We start from the raw sequence: 17622 nt of genomic DNA on the forward strand, positions 1-17622 counted from the left end.
AGAGAGGGCGGAGGTGGAGGTGGTGGCAGAGGGTTGGGGGTTCTTCATTGGAGGGTGGGGTAGAGCAAGTACGGGGTTCTTTGTTGGAGGCTTTCTCAGTGTCAGCTCAGCAGGACTTCCTAGTCTTCCGCTGTCAACACCCGCCTTCAAAGTTGAAACGTTTTCACAAGGAACATCAAAGGTTCTTCCCACACTGTCAAGTTTCATTTATTTTTATTTTCTCTTAATTTATTAATCCAGACCTGGAATTATTAGCTCCTTTTTGATAGGTATGTTTTTACCATTCAAAGTCGACTTGAGAGAAACGACTAACGATATCTGTAATTGAAATATATTTCAATAAAGCAACACAGGGAATAATGTGTTATACAGTTCTAAATGCAGACAAAAAGGAGGTTGACTTTTGTAAAAAAAAAAAAAAAAGGATTATATAAATGTAATATATACCCCCAATCATTTTCGCATGCCAATTCATGCATTACCCACAGACTGGGTGATGTGTTTAGGCAATCGACTAAAGCCAAGCGTTGTCCATGGTCCTGATTTTAGGTTTAGGCCCTCTAATGTGGCTGTATGTACAGCCACTCTGTTTTCTGCGGTCCATGCCTTCTCCCTCACCCCAATGTCCCCAGCATAATAAGAGGAAAGCAAACAAATCTGAGGTCAAGGTCAGCTCATTATATAAAACGGAGCAGAGAGGGATCATGTACATGTAATAGCATAGTTTGGCTTGTAATGGCGAGTAGTGACAGAAAGGACTAAATTCATGCATTTATCTACATCTATGATAATGGAAAATTGAAAATGACGTTTTCGCTGCATTGAGCTTTTGAAAATGTTCCACACACCTTTTGAGGCACTGCAGCAGAGTGCCTATTTTCCATGTTTTCATTCTCTTCTCTCTCTGTGTTTCAAAGTTGTGATAGGATGTGACAGCCTATCAAGCCTCACGGAGGGTTTCGTACCATCCACACGGCTGCTCAGTTATCTCAGCGGTTATCTCTCTCAGTGGCGATACAACAGAGAATCAATTATGAGTACACAGATACGCAAAAGGTTTAGTCTGCAAAAGATGCTTCTTGACAGCTGTGATGATATGATGGCGGTAAATAAGCTGCATATATTTCCCTCTGCTAAAAATACTATCCCCCAGAGCAAACAGCTGCATGTTAAGATAGAGAGAGGAGAGCCGCCCCTACAAAGCCTGGGAATGTTGAATTAGACTCAACAACAGTGATGATAACAATGATTTGGATGACATCTGAACTTGAAGCATTGGCGTGCGGGGTTGTTTTCTCTTCAATATATGCTCTCTCAATGTATACCAAATAGTGAAACATAAAATAAAATGTTCAACATTAGCTAGCAAACAACAGTAAGGATCTAATGCTTCCTAATCTTAAAGTTAATTAGGGTATTAAGCTGTAGCTGACTAAATGTTAGCAAGAGAATTTGGAGATTAATCGTTCTGCAGCATTATTGAAAATGTGTTCTAAAAAGAGGAAGGTTCTTTGATGTCTTTCCTATTGAGTACAATATATGGGAGAAAGGAAGAAAGGTCTTTGTGTAGCATACTTTTGTTCCACATTCTCTTTTAAGATAGAAACAGCAGAAAATTCAGATGATTTCTCAAGACTGAAGAATACAATATAAAAAGCCACTTCAAGGGTTTGCAGTGGCTATTGACACAGTCCCATTCTTCCCTGCATACTTCAAGAAAACTTAAGAAAGGCATGACGAATTCCCCAGGGGATATGTAATCTTCTGTTACAAGACCATTGTGAAAACAGTGCAACAATCTTGCTACAGTACTCCGCCTGTGGCAGTGGCAGTCAAATGGCAAATGCCAACACATCAGCAAAGGGTAAGAGTGGTGAGAGCTTAGTATGCTTCTAATGTCCTTAACCTCGTTGTCTCCGACCCTGTGTATCAGACCCTGACCCCCTAGATTGTTTGCATGTCCGTGTGCAGTGTTTATGCGTAATTGAACAATAATAGGATATTGATCCAACAATCATAAACTGATGTGTCCAACATGTAAACACAAAGCTTAGCCAGTTGGCCCCAAAATACGAAAGCAAAACAAATGCTTGCAGAGATTCCAATTTCAAAACACCAAGCTGTTATTATAACAGAGAATGTTATGTGCATGACCAGTCTAGCCTGGTTCGCACCTCCAAATCAAATTCCCCTCCTCATCAATACTTGTGTCTCTAGGACTTTGACAATCTAATACAACATGGCGCTCTGTGTATTGTATTATGGTATTGGGCTACACTGTGTCATTTTATGAGAGGTGCTTGTTTGCTCAGTAACTGTCCCTGAGGATTTATTGATTGCCGTGGGGTCATCTTCTCTGCCCCCGAGCCAATAGAGCACTCCCTCAAATGGGGACAAAGCTTTCCCCCTGGGTAAGTTAAGATGGCAGCTTTGTTACCTGTTTTGGTTTCGTTTTTTGCTCTGAGCTGGATTTTCCTCTGGCAGGAGGACGCAGCACGGTTGAGTGTCTTTGCCCTTTGGGTTGCTGTTGAGATTAATAGACAATTCTCCCATCTCCACCTCCAGGGCATAGGACAGGAGCCTATCCTCCTTCAGGTGCATACATAGCCTATATAATGCTAGGGGTGACAAATGGGTAAGGACACACATTAGCCTTCCCCATACCCCACGCAGGTCCTCTCCTGGTAATGGATTCAACACCATGCGATCACCGCCTTCTATTAGGCCTGGGATGGAATCGATAGTTTTCGAAACGTAGCAGGATCGTTCATCATAATAGGTCTTGCACCTTCCTCCGTCTCCATTTGCAAAACCCCCGAGGGAATGTTTTGATAGAGGTGAGTAGATGTGGTATCAGTTTAGTTGTCAAGACCGGTCATCCCAAACGGAGGTCATGTGGCACTATAAACGCAAACTGGCAAGTGTGACACTATAACTATAACCAGATATAACTGGTTCATTTGTGCTCCTCACCATCATTTTTCCCCTCATCATGGAGAATCAAAACTAACGTACAGTTATGAATGGCTTACCCATTTCAACTGTAGTGGTGATATCAGTAACATAGACAGACATACAATAACAGTTCAGTCAGGACACTTACGTCGGTTTAATCATTGTTTAATGAAAATGGTAATACATTTAAATTTGGCATAATTGGATGGCTCCGCCCTGTCTGAAGTTTGACAACATAAAATACTAAATAGCATATGCAGGGAGCCCATAACTATCAAAGCCCCCTGTAGGTAGGTTAAATACAGAGCAACCAAGTGGGTGGAGGCTGGGGCTTTGGGTGGGACGATCAGTATTACTCTCATAGCCAGTGGCATCACATTGTTTAACCATGGTGGGGTGTTGCATTACCAGCTGCTTTAAGCCTGTCCATGAACATGTGATGATGTTCTGCATACATGTGAATCAGCTGACAGCTGACAGCTGCGCCGTTCAATTTAATGTGAATACTTTTGATATATAATGACATGAACACTTTTGTGCATACCTTGATTGCTTGTCACAGTATAACGCAGGAGACAACATCAATAATTATAACTTTAGCAAATAACTGGTATACAGACCTTCTTGCTAATATGTATAATTATATTTCATTATATGTCATTATTGCTTCATATTTTTTGTTGTTTGACTTATCAAGCATTGGTGCCTTACATTTGAATACATTTTTTGTTTTACATTAGGCAATGTACAATTACACGAATTATATCTGTCAATATCTTACATTCAATATGTAAGCTCTTTAAAATACAATGTCCTGACTAACGACAAGTTAATTGTGTTTTGCATGGTATTGATCAAAATCAATGATTACACTGTTACACTAACATCAACAAATAGAGGTCTCTGACACTCCCACTCTGGCTACTCTGGTTAGTAATGAGAGAGGCTTCTAGTGTTAACAGTTTGGGTCCTCCTAGCAGTGTGATACTTAACCAAGATGCTGATTTTAAGACATCAGACAAGTGTTCGTTTTGGTTGCTAATCTTAACTGACATGAGGTAATCTTCCCCTGGAAAATAGAAAGATTTGAATACACATTAAAACACAATATCCTGAGCCGCATGGTTCCTGTCTTAAAGACATGTGTGTGGCAGAGATAAGTTATTAGCTTTGCAATACCAAACAGTGTACAAGATAAAAGTGGTGTTTTCACGGATTTACTAATCAAAGGCATTGTTTTGGGATGATTAAAGAAATCATATTTAAATGAGCTTTTCCTGCTGAATTAATCTATTCATATACAGGACAGACTTTTGCACAATCAAATATGTACCTTTCATCTTCAGTATAGTTATTGTTTATGTTTAAAAAGTTAGGCTCTGAGGGGAAAGTTGGCATATGCCGGTGACCATAGAGTGGTTTTTCTCAAGTAGATTTTATATACCTGCTACTATGTGTGTACATCATCATCAATGCATTTAGCTTCATGCATCTATAGAGATCCATCATTTATTGTGAATGTTTGCAGTATTACAAATCTATACTTTGCTATGGGGCACCTAAATTCAACTTTGCATGAACCACAGGTGGTTAGTAGAAAGAGTTCCAGATCAATTTGGTCAGTTTACCAGATCCAGGAATCGTTGAGCAGGGGATATAATGTCCTTAACAGGTCAGAATATCATTCAAGCTCCAGTCTTATTGGTGTGGACATGGGGCCCATGTGACCTGGGCTGAGGGGAAGACCTATCAGGTCCCAGCAGCCTTCCTGCTGCCAGTGCTTGGAGAACCGAGGCAGTTTGTGTTAAGACATGATTAATTGGGGCAATGAAGCTCGTTATAGAGATTAAGGGGGAGTAACAGGAATGTTATTGATTGTTGTCCCTTAAATAACCTTAAAGTTACTTGTTTGTGCTTGTTTGTGTGTTTCTGGTCACTGCAGAGGGCAAGAAGTATAGAACCATGCACTTTGTGAGAATACTCGTCCAAAACATACCACATTTTCACCTTTCAACTAAATACTGTTGCTTACATCTGTAATAACTTCTCACTTGACACATATCCATTTGGTTTTGCTACTAGAAAAAAAGGTATGTTTTGAAGCATTTGAGTGTACTACAGTTGTTGAAGGCAAAATGTGTTTTTACTGTGTTTTACTAACATTTTAGTAAAATATTTCAAAGGTCACATAATTGCCTTGATAATACCTATATTCCAAAAAGTTGTACTCAAAACAGGAAGTTGTTGACCCATGAAATGATGAATGCAATGATATTGTCTATTCTCTTTATCACTCTTCTATCCTAGAAGAAAGACATTTCAATATTACCATTCCATTATTCATTCTCCGTGTTCTGTTACCCAAATCCCCTCTCTAAATCCTCTTATAGCTGAAGGATATCCTTCCGAGCTTTTGTACACTCCTTGCGTTGGCGATAACACCCTCAACTTCTACATGAATTCTATGTGTCTCAGACTGTTGTTAATTCGACAGGCCCTCAATTGATTCAGCATTAAAGACATATTTGTTTCTTGATCCATAATTTCATGACAAATCAATATTCTATTACGCAAACCTCCCGGGCTATTTGTTGTCACAATGAGCACCAAAATACTGCAGAAGGACCTCTTGTAAAAGGTGTTTTTCCAGTTGCCGTTTCTGCAAAACAACATGCTATGTTTTTTAATAGAGGCAAATGTGTGCATATCAACAAAACGTGCAAATGGTACGCAAGATTTTAAAAAAGGGCCTAGGCCTACATCTGGATCAAAACATTGCTCTTCAATGACAACACGGTATCAGTGCAAAGTGCCCTTATACTACATCTAGGCAATGTCCTATTTCGTGAAAATAGAAGACATCTCGGGAATCTCCTCTTATCTAGATTTAAAAAAAAAAAAAAAAACTGTGTTAGCAACGACTAACAAGACAGTTAGGCAGTATTAGGCATTAACTTGGTTAGGGTTAGGGTGCGCCACCCCCAACCTTCAACCTACCAAAGCAATCTTTTTTTAATATAATTTCTATGACGAGTATTATGTCTTATAACTTGACTAATAGGATTCTGTCTTTTGAATCAATAGCATCTTGACAAAAAGAAAAAGTGCTTGAAAGTCAATATTTGTATTGTGTGTATATATATATGTTTAGTGGTCCAATCGACTGAAAATGATGGAGCAAGTCACACATGAGAGGAGACGTTTGGCATGATTTGTTACCATAAATATACATTTCTAGCATCATATAATCTTATAGAATTTCAGTACCATCTCATGTTTTAGAATGATTGGCTGTGCTACCCCCGTTCTCCGGAATGGACGAACAGACAGGCGAACACCTAGGACTTACACCTAGAACACCTAGCTTACTGGTACATTTTAAAAGGAAAGTATGACAAAGTATTAAAATATAAGTCAGACCCCTCAAGGTAGTAGAAACAAAACAAGTTTTCTCAGAACGCCTTTGGTGTTTACCAAGATCAATACTCGGCTGTCCCCCTCACACTAATTAAGGAACAGAACTCCCCTTGTGGCAAAAAGGGACTAAGAAACAACAACAAAGCTCTTGGGCTCCAATTTGCATCTGCAAAAATGTAAGAAAGCTGGCCATCTTCACCTTAATATTTCTAATAGACTCATGAGACATAATCCAATGGGAGTCTTGAATACTATAACTACTGCAGCATTTCCATGCAAATTAAGTTTCATGCTATGCAGACTATTTACTAAAACTGTGGTTGAATAAACACAGTTTTCTCAAAAACACTGTTAATGACAAGGTACATTATATATGTTTAATTATTTTTTTGCTCTGCTCAACATTATTTGCTCCACCAAATTAGGTGGCCCCTTCAATGTAGCGCCACTAGCAGCTAACCTGTCAAAAATAATTTCTAAGCTACTGCTCATTTGTCAAGCCGTGAAAGAGCTTTGACAAGGATAAGTGCAGGTAATCAGCTCGTATGCTCACATTGTACAAGAGCAGTTAAAAAATCTAATCTCTGGATAATAAAATAGCTCAATCTTATTCATTGCCATTTCAAATACCTTAATCTGTTTTATCAAATTACACATCTTTGCGAAGTCTAGCAGATAATTTTTTTATAAAAGCAACAATTGCATGTGTGTAAAAGTGTGGTACAGAGCTTTCTGTTTTGACTGGAATCATTTTGACTGGAATCTTGAAGGACACCGTATCATTGCAAATCTAATTTTTTTTCCCTCCAAGCCATGGTGTGCAATTTACAGAGCTGCTTCAAGATTCATTCATCCATGTAAACTCATTGCAGGAGAAAGTAAGCAATGTTACGGGAGAAAGACAATGATGCCTAGCAAGACAGCACAAATGTATCATTTAATGCATACATGACCTATGTCATGAAGGGCATTTGTATTCTCATTGCTTTCTGAATGAAAGTGATAAGCAATAAATCATTGTGATATCCAGTATTTTAAATTATGCCAGATTTCTTTGAATACAAGGAATGCATATGTGTCTGACTAGAGAGGCAAAAGCAAGGTTAAATACTTATACGGTAGCTGGGCGACTGATGTTTCAGAGTGCGGTGCATATCTGGACACATCAGGGCCAATCAGTTCGGGTTGAGCTACGGCATTCCCCATCAGCGCCGCGGGACGCTGGACTAGACGGGCCAGCGGATCAGCACCTGCTCCAACCGCGGGGGTGAAGGGTGTCAACCTGTCACTCAGCCCTCCAGTCTGCTCGACTCAGCTGCTCCAGCCACGCTAACCGCACTGCTGGGCTCGTATTGGACAGCCCTGCCTAATGCCCCACCATAGTAAACAAAAACTAATTTGGAGTGATGGTGGCAGCCTGTCGTTGGCATGTGCGTCACGTCGTTGAATAAAAGGGGCCCTGTTCTTAGCATGCTAATAATGCCAGGCTCAGTGTGTCACGCTCGGCGCTGGCATGGGGGCGTTCTGAGCATGTCAGTGTGATAAGAGAATAGCAGGGTGCATGTTCACATGTCTTATCAGGCCTTGCCAGGAGAGTGTTTCGCCTGCCTTTTACAATGCTACAAGCTCAAAGGCTTCACTGCAGTAAATGCGTACTACACAGAGGGAGGAGGGTGGAGGATGGGGGTGCGTTCAAAATAGGTCATTTGTTAACATGTATTAAATTGTGTCTGTTTATGGCAAATAATGCCTGTTAGATATAGACGTTACAGTTTGGTATTAGGGTAATTATTGTTTATTAGTTTATGTTTAATCATGCTGTGCTCACACCCATAAATATGTATACACACACACACACACACACACACACACACACACACACACACAATCACACATAATAATAAATAATAAATCAGGAGCATGAAGGTTGCCAGTTCAAATTCTACATACAGTACAACCTAAGTAAGTAACACACCCAGTTTAGATAAACACACGCTGGTACGATATCCAGCTGTACTGGACTTCATGGTGGACATGGTGGACACACACAACTTGTTTTGTTTCTACTACATTGAGGGGTCTGAAATCTAGGCCCTTCAGAACACAGCATTCAGTGTCACTAAGGTCTGTTGGTGTGGTCACAGGTGGGTGAGTGTGGTCTATCAGGCTGTAGCTCGGTAGAAACAGATAAGCAGATTCATTGACATGGGGGAACTTGGGCATTGCTTAATTCTCAGACCTATTACACCTTATTGATCTGTGTCTCGATGCTCCGTCTGCTCTCTAAACTCCCAACCACAAATAAGACAGCCACTCCATGAAAAAAATACAGAAAGTCAGCCTTCCTCCTCCTATGTGAGCCTAGCCACCTTCCTCCAGCCCCGAAGTCATTTGTAAGTATTTTAGGTTCAGTAATTAAACTTCCCCCTGGTGCCGTATCCCTATTAGCTCAACTTTTGATCACCCTCTGGCTTGATATATGGAGTGGGTGGTTTTCAGCGAGCATGCAAATGTAAATTTTGTCTCCAGTCCACAGATGAAACGTTCCAAAACATCAAGGAGTCATATTCATTTAAGCTCTGCATCTTTTCCCACATTTAAATATTTCCAGAAAAAAAAAAAGACAGAAAAAAAAAAGAAAGAGATGTTTGATTGATGAAAGATGTGTACATAACTTGAAATTGCCTTCCTGCCAATATAAAAAAAGAAAACACAACATGAAAAGCATTTCCATATTAAATGTACTTTTTAGTTAACCAAAACACAAGAGTACATCTACCATGAAATTAAAACAATGGCTTTTCCACAGATGAATACATGGTAAATGGTGTAGAAAAGGGAGTAATAAACTGACTTTGAGGTCTTTTGTCATCAAAAAACAAATGAAAGAGAGAAATAACCAGCTGAAGCAGCCAAAACAAGCGTTCCTCATGAATAGCACATTCAAACATCCGAGATGGGTGTCCAAATTCAGCTGCTAGGTGACTTATAGGTAGGACCATGAGTTTTTTCTAACTACTTGACTTGACCAGAAAAAAAAACTCTGCTCCCTTGTTGAAGTTCTTTGCTCAGGTCATGTGGTCAGGAAACAACACACTAACATTACTAGTTATAGTCATATGAGATCTGAACAGAGTGTCAAATAAGAACACCAAACATGGACCACAAATCAACACTATTGCTGTTCCTCTCTCTCTCATGATGAGCCACAAACACAGGCCTGTTTGATCACATCAGAGGCATGGTGTTGACACTCTATTCTTATTCATGCTCTCCAGTTGCACTCTTCTCACTCAAGCTGTTATCAGTCACAGGCCTGACAGTGGCTCTGTGTTTCCAGGGCCATGCAGGTCTTTGTCAGTCCACATCTCTCCAGTCGGACAAGCCCCTATCGGACGCCGCCGCTTGACAGCCATTACTTCCACCTGTGTGACGACAGGCCGTCTTATCTGATCTGCTGATGTGAGCCAAGCTGAGCTGGTGATTAATAGACGCAGGGCTGCCTGAAGCTCACTCCTTTCGCTCAGGATTACACAGACAGAGGTAGATTGAAGAGGACATTATGACACCCGGAAAAATGTGTGTCTTATTATTGCATTAATTCTAAAGGGTATTTAGAGGTGACAGGCAAATAAGTCGGCAGTGAACTATGGACCACACACTGGATTCCTATGAGAGGTACTGATGTTGCAGTGAAGCCAGGAAATGCTGTTAATGGCCGCTGTCATCCTGAATCGTCACGACTCATCACAGACATCTGATTGGAGACACCAACTCTGTTGTTAAACTAGAGGCCAGTTGGAGTTTGCAAAGTACAGGGAACACGCTTCCAGAATCTCGTGGGAGCCGCTAGGATTTCTCAAAATGGATGAAAGCCATGACGAGAACCTACTGTCAGGGTTCGAATGATCAACTCTGTCAGCTGTAAGACTTGTGTCTGGAGATAACACCATGTACACAATCGTTCGATTAAATCAACATTAAATCATTTGTAAACAATGAACTAAGACATGGGCACATTTTATCGCCTATATATTCAGTATTACGCATAGTGCGTAGCACACACACACACACACACACACACACACACACACACACACACACACACATATTCTCAATATATCTGGCTGCTCTTGATTAAAAGCATGAGTGACAACGTGGCCTATTTCTTCCATGGCTGTTTCAAATTGAGAGAGAGAGATAAGGCTTATATTTAGTAAGTCTTATCAAAGTCATCTATTTACTGCTGGCTAATTTTTTCTTTTCTCTCTTGCAAGACGGAATAGAGTATTTTTTTCTATCCACTTTAACTTTCAAACCTCTGAAGCAAAGCCATGTTTTTTCCCTGTCTGTTTTTATCCCCTTCTCTCTGTTCTCTTCCTGCTCTGGGAACATAAAGCACTGTGTCATGGCAAACGCTGCTGATAAAACTTTACCTCAGTGTAGTAGACTTATGTGGGATTTATCTACATTACGTACTGTGAAGATGAAATCCCCCCAGACCACTGAATGATGAGCATTAGCCCTTTTCTAATAGTGATGTTCTGATTCATGCACCGCAGCGGGCATGGCCTGATCTCAAAACAGTGTCAGACATAAGCCCAAACACCCTGCAATGCATTGTGACAGACCAACATTAAAGTGTTCAGATCTCAAAAGAACTCTTTTCCATGGTTTATTTTCTGCATCACAGCTAGGAGTCACTTTATCTACCTCCCTTTCTTTGACATTCGGTAATTTTTCTGTCTGTCTGTAAGCTTAGATTAAGAAATTGAAGAAGACTATACAGAAGGCACAGGTTTCACTTCTACAAACAAAATCCCAATCCTGAGCAATAGGAAATATGAAAAAACAAAAACATCCATTGCTTGTTCGAGGTCTTCAGTCTTCTTTACATGTAATTTCATGAGTGTGGCCTTTAATCAAAAGAGACAGTTATTCGACAAATATTGCTTTTGAATGTCTTGTGCAATGGCATTCATACATTGTTATACAAGTGCCACTGTAGGCAAATTGGTTAGCTTACAATTTTAGCTTGAAGGGTTGATCTTGTAAAGGGCAGGCTGAGATCATAAAACACTCCTACAAGATTCCTCCTCAGCCTTACTGCTGTGAAGTCAGCATGCAGTATAGCATCTGAGATGTGCATGTGTCACCACTGGAACTTCACGTAGACAAGACGGGGACAGAGAGAGAAGGTGCTGTACTATCCTTTCTTTCCCTTCAAATTATGTGTGTGACTACAGCGGTTTGTGTGTGAAATTAGGGACTTTCTCATGTCATTTGAAGAATCCGGCTTGGCATATCTGACATAATTAGGCATGCTAGGACCTCCAGGCAATAGGCTAAACACTCTCATGCTGTACATCGTTCATTTCAACACTACCAGGTCTGCTACACCATAGCTGTGAAATCCACGTCCGTGAGACAAACATGAGACAGAGTTGATAGATTCCTATTGTAGGACAACGTTGCCTGCTACACCAGGTGTAGCTGTGTGTGCAACATACAATTAGGATTGGACTCTATTTTTCTCTGATCCAAGTGCACGTAAACCCCACACAAGGTGCCTGAAATGACAGCTTTCAATGTTTTCAACATTAGGAATTCATACATTTGACATTCCACGCAGAAACAGACTGGAAGGGATGTGCACTGTATTCTGCATCCACGCGCGCAACTATTCACATTTCCGGTGTGGCAGGTTACATTACTGTGCTGAAGGATACTCCCGGATTTCGCACGCATCCGGGTGTAGCAGTACGTAAGGCTCACTTTTCTAACATTACTGTTTTTGGCTTGGGATGGGATTTAATGAAACCATCATCTGCATTTACAGCTGTATTTGTGTCTCCTTGCACAGGTCATCCATTCCTTGTCCTGCAGAGTGAGTGGCTAGTTTATAATACACAAGCACAGCATTTCCCCTAACTTTCCTCCTTTCCTAAAGGAGAGATCTCTCCTCTGTTATGGAGAATGCTATGCTATGGCATGTCCTTGAGGCTCTATCCATCTCCTCTCTCTCTCTGTGCCTTTTCCCTGCTCTGTCACCCAATCCCCCCTCCATCGCAGCGGGCAGATTTTCTAATATCCATTACTTCCACCAGGGTCAGTGCAATCCCACTGGGTCTGCCAAAGACTTGGCAGGTGCCGATAAGGGCCTCGCTCCAGACACTGTAATAAGTTAACAAATCCCTCCATGACCCAGAATCCCCTTCACCACAGTTGCGCCCACCATTTTCCATAAAAGCCATTAAAATCTACCTGGTGTCATATTGGGAGAAGGGAACCAGGGCTCGTGAATGCATGCGACGCCATATGTGTCTGAAAGCCCTTTTCTTGATACAAAAAGAGGCTTAGGGTAAACTATAAATAGAAGAGAGAAGAGGACCACATTCGAACACTGTTGGGGCGGATTCCATTTGTGTGTCTTGGAGCATGTGTCAGTATGTATTCAATTCAGGCAAAACAGGTTTTTAGTTTCCTCCTCTCTCTCTCCCTCCCTCTCTTTCTCTCTCTCTCTCTCTCTCTCCCTCCCTCTCTCTCTCTCTCTCTCTCTCTCTCTCCCTCTCTCTTTCTCCCTCCCTCTCTCTCTCTTTCTCCCTCTCTCTCTCTCTCTCTCCCTCCCTTTCTCTCTCTCTCTCTCTCTCTCCCTCTCTCTCTCTCTCTCTCTCTCTCTCTCTCTCTCCCCCTCTCTCTCTCTCTCTTTCTGATTCTCTTCTATCCCCCTTCAGTCTTTCCTTTTCTCTTCCTCTCACACAAAGACAGAAGTTTTGATTGTGTTTCCCGGTGCTCTGATCCAATAATGATACCCGCCTCGCTGGGTATCAGACCGCAGCCCTGCCAGCTCTCCCTCTCCTCCCGCTCCCAGCATTCAACCTGCCAATCACGCTTTAGCCGCATTCAAGTGGCAATAGTGTTAATGATTCATTTTTCTTGTAATCCCTGCTCACTCTGATAAGCACATGATGGGTGTCATTATTTGCGGCTGTTTTTCATTGTTTGCGGTGTTAATTTAAGCTTTGGCGATCCGTCCGTTGAGCTTTCTCTGAGTAGAGGAAAAAAAATAGGTATGAGCTGGCCTAATAGATTAGCAACGCTATACAATAGAAACGCACAACATGGGTGTGGTTAACACTGTGAGGTTAACTGTTTCAACAGTTAAAGGAATTACTGGCGTTATCTGCCATAGTAATAGCATAACTCATATGGTATCCTATAGCAACTTACAGGCATGACACAAACTATCAGTTAAGTAAATTAGTTTCCTTGCAGTATGTCATGCCACTGTAGACTGAAGACCCATCTCTTCAGGCTACATCTTGATTGTCCCTCCTAAAGACCTCTTCAGCCCCCCACTACCCCACTACCCCTCTGTACAGTATAAAAAAATAAATAGAAAAAAAATATAAAAAAGTAATCCTTCCGTCTAGCATTGTGACTGCCAATGGCACCTGGTCCTAGCATAGATGTTTGTTTATGATGGCTGATGTATAGATGACTCACTTACTTTAGACAAATGTACTTGTTGTAAGTCGCTTTGGATAAAAGCATCTGCTAAATGTCAAAAATGTAAATGTAAATGTAAATGCCTTGCCAATTAGCTGGCCAGCACAACGGTCGTCCTTTGCTGACACCATCTGTCATGACTGTCTATGTCTTCTCTAACAGTGTTACGGCAGCCTTATAAAGGTTTTATAACCAGCAAGGTTCAAACAAGGTGTTACCGCAAGTTTTTTTTCTACCTCCTGAAATTTCAAGTCAGGTATATTTGGCTCACAAAGTGTCTGGCTCCGAGGAACATCCTGTCTGACTTGAGTAGTGAGTCACATTCGATCCCCCGTATTCTAATCATCACAGTCTCTGGCAGGGCAAGGTGAACATCGGCTCCCTCATAAAGACATCAGGCTAAACATCAGTGGAGCACGATGTGGGTAATAACAAGTTTCATGAAGCCATAAATCTGCCTAATCTAATGATTTGGCTCACCTGCCGCGCCACTTTGATGTGTCATGGTGCCTACTTTGTCATTTCAAGGGGAGGTGGATGCGAGTTTCCACTGGTTTCCACAACTGGACAGATTTATATTACTTGTGACCGGGTGGCAGCTGGGCTTTATGTGTTATAGGTGGAAAATACTGTTGAAATATTCTGGTTTGTCCCACCTAGGGCTTTAATAGAAGTTCAGCTTTGTATTACAGTAACCAAGGGGGTATGTCACACAGATCATAATAAAAACACAAACAACACATGGACAACAGGGGATGTTAGACCTCCCCTTTGGACAAAATGTCTCAAAAGGTTTTGCATGAGGCTGTATCTCAAAGCCATGCAGCAGAACCAGCCAGTATATCTAGAGCATTCAATGCCTAAACAGCTCCCCATGACATTACAGAAAGGCCACCCACCCTCAGAAATGCTTCCATCAGCAATTTGGAAGACAATTGCCGCCTTCACCAAAATTACCCTCTGAAATATGACTTCATTCAAAATTTAGAGGGCAAAAAGGGACCATATTCCGTGGAGTGCATTTTTGCTCCAGTTACTTTCACGAGATATTACAGCTTTAGTCTAATTGAATGGACACTGTCGCAACTTTTAATAAATGACCGCAATACGTCCTTAACAATGCAGCTAAACGGCAGTTTGAACAAACACTTCCCGCCCACTGTTGAGGACACATCCCTCATTGGGTCTCATGCCATAAAGGCCACCTTTAAAGGCAGCTTTGCTCCATCATAAAAGCCTGTAATTATGGAACAGTGCCAAATGTCCTGAAAGTCACCTTAGTTTCTTGCTGTTTGCGAGATGTGGAGATATTAATAAACTCTCTCATAACTTTAATGTGGGGCTCTCTGTGGCCTGACTTTCCTACAGCTCTTTGACATCAACTGATAAAACACAAACACACGCACACACACGCACACACACACACACACACACACACACACACACACAATAGTTTTCACTTCACTTGGAAATTGCAGCAATGTAAACATGTTCGAAAGCGTTCAGATTGTTTCTTAGAGAGCATAGATTTTTTAGCCATAACTATACTGGAGCAAAGTGATTACTCTGAAACACTCCGTGTTGCTGCAGTTTCAGCATAACTCTGCAGGTCACAATATGCCCCATCATCATCTTCACACTCACCTCAATCTCTGATTTGTTTCTATGAGTTTTCCTTGAATCTTGACTCACCACAAACTCAGTGGTAAAATATTCTGCAGTATTTTCAGAGAGCCCAGATATAATTTAAAAGCTTTTTAAAACGTATGTTGAATACTTACCAGATAACATCTTGAAACTATTAGTGCTGTCTGCCCATTCTCTTTTCATATTTTCCCTCTTTTTGAAATTCTTATCAGTTCTTTTTAGAGCTCATTTCTTCCCGTCAAAGTAAGGAAAATAATTACTTTTTCTCTGTACTCTCCATTTCCCTCAGAAAAACAATGATCACATAGTTCTGTTCTTATAACACTGTAAGACTGAAACCATCTTCAATTTTCACTTAAAAGAACATATACTGTAAAACTAACAAAACAAACTATAATATATATATATATATATATATATATATTATAGTTTGTTTTGTTAGTTTTACAGTATATGTTCTTTTAAGTGAAAATTGAAGATGGTTTCATATATATATATATATATATATATATATATATATATATATATATATATATATATATATATATGTATATACCACAGTTTATTATTGTTGAGCATATTACAATCAGTATACAATGGTATAACAATTTAAACCATGTTTTTATGATTAAAAACTATTATGAAAAACTATTAAGGCGAACTACTTCACAAGATCAATACAACAATGTTGAGTCTTTCAATACACACAGGGTAAGAGCTAAATTCCAACCCTAAAAATGTGAAATACATACAGAAGTCATACAAGGAAGGACTTCTGCTGACTGTTGCCCTTCACACAGTGCTCAAGAACACACTAAACATAGCAGTCTGTTCTCAGGCCTGTACTCACTGACCATATGACCTCTAAGAATGATAGGAACCACTCCTACTTCTCGCTCTAATTTGAGTGAATAAATGCCTGGGCCTCTTGCCATTCTGGGACTATATTGTTGTAGGTAATCTGGCCCTGGAGAGATGTCTAAATTAGAATGCAGAAACTGTGACCCACATTAACTGTGATTCAGTTATGAGGCCGGGAGGCTTCGGTCCTTCCCTAACCCTACTCATGCTGCTGCTGTCACCCTCAGAGGCAGAGGCTCTCTCTCTTTCCTCCTTTTCAAGGTACAGCATGTACTTTATACTACAGTCCTATAGCCATACTATTCTGTCTGTGAGGACAGTGAGGGACTACAACACAGCATCAGGGTTTTGATTTTTGATTTGATTCCTGTCTATATTATACCATCTATGCCCACCTGGGCAACACTGGTTAGCGGTACATATCAAGTTAAACCAAAGTGCAGCAGGCATGGGCAATGCCAAGATAAAACTCTGGCAAACCACACAGCTGAGAAAGGGGTGCCGGGCAGTTAAGGGTTAACAAATACATGTGCCAAACCCGATGGCTTTTCGAAGCAAAAAACATGGCTGGAGTGTTCCATTTTACATCATGACTCATAATGGTTAGGATATGCTTTTGATATTTTCCTCTTGTCACTAAAGGGTGTGATGTCAGTCATAACCCTCCTATGGTTGAGACAGGTGGACGCTGTGTCAGTTGACATTGCCATTGAAAACTGAAGGTCTCACAGCTGGAATAGGAGACTGATTATTACTCAGTTCTGACACTCACCATTATTTTCTGCTTTCCTATCCCTCCCTCCCTCTCCTTATTTCTCTCATTCTCCCTCCCTCTCCCTCACACACACACACACACATCTCTTTCTCTCTCTCTCTCTCTCTCTCTCTCTCTACCCCCCATTCTCTCTCTGTCCTCACTGTGTTTCAACCCCTTTGCCTTTGTGTCTGTCATTTTCTAATTCTTCCCGTTTCTCTTCCACTGTTTCCCTCTCTCCTTTCCCTGTCTCTTTCTCCTCTTTCTTCCTTCCCTCAGACTCCTCTTTCTGCCCTCCCCCATGGATGCAGACAGACAACAGTGGAGAATCCAGACCTGTTAGCCACTGATAAGGCCTCTCCTTTAAACTCTTGGTCCATGTGCTCAGTGTAGGCAGGGAGAGGGGGCACATTTAAACAGCGCCACCACCACAACCCCGTGGTCATACTGCAGCAGAGAGCACTGCAGCCCAGCAGCAA

Source organism: Argentina silus (assembly GCF_951799395.1).
Source record: "Argentina silus genome assembly, chromosome: 10".
In the NCBI taxonomy this organism is placed as follows: Eukaryota; Metazoa; Chordata; class Actinopteri; order Argentiniformes; family Argentinidae; genus Argentina; species Argentina silus.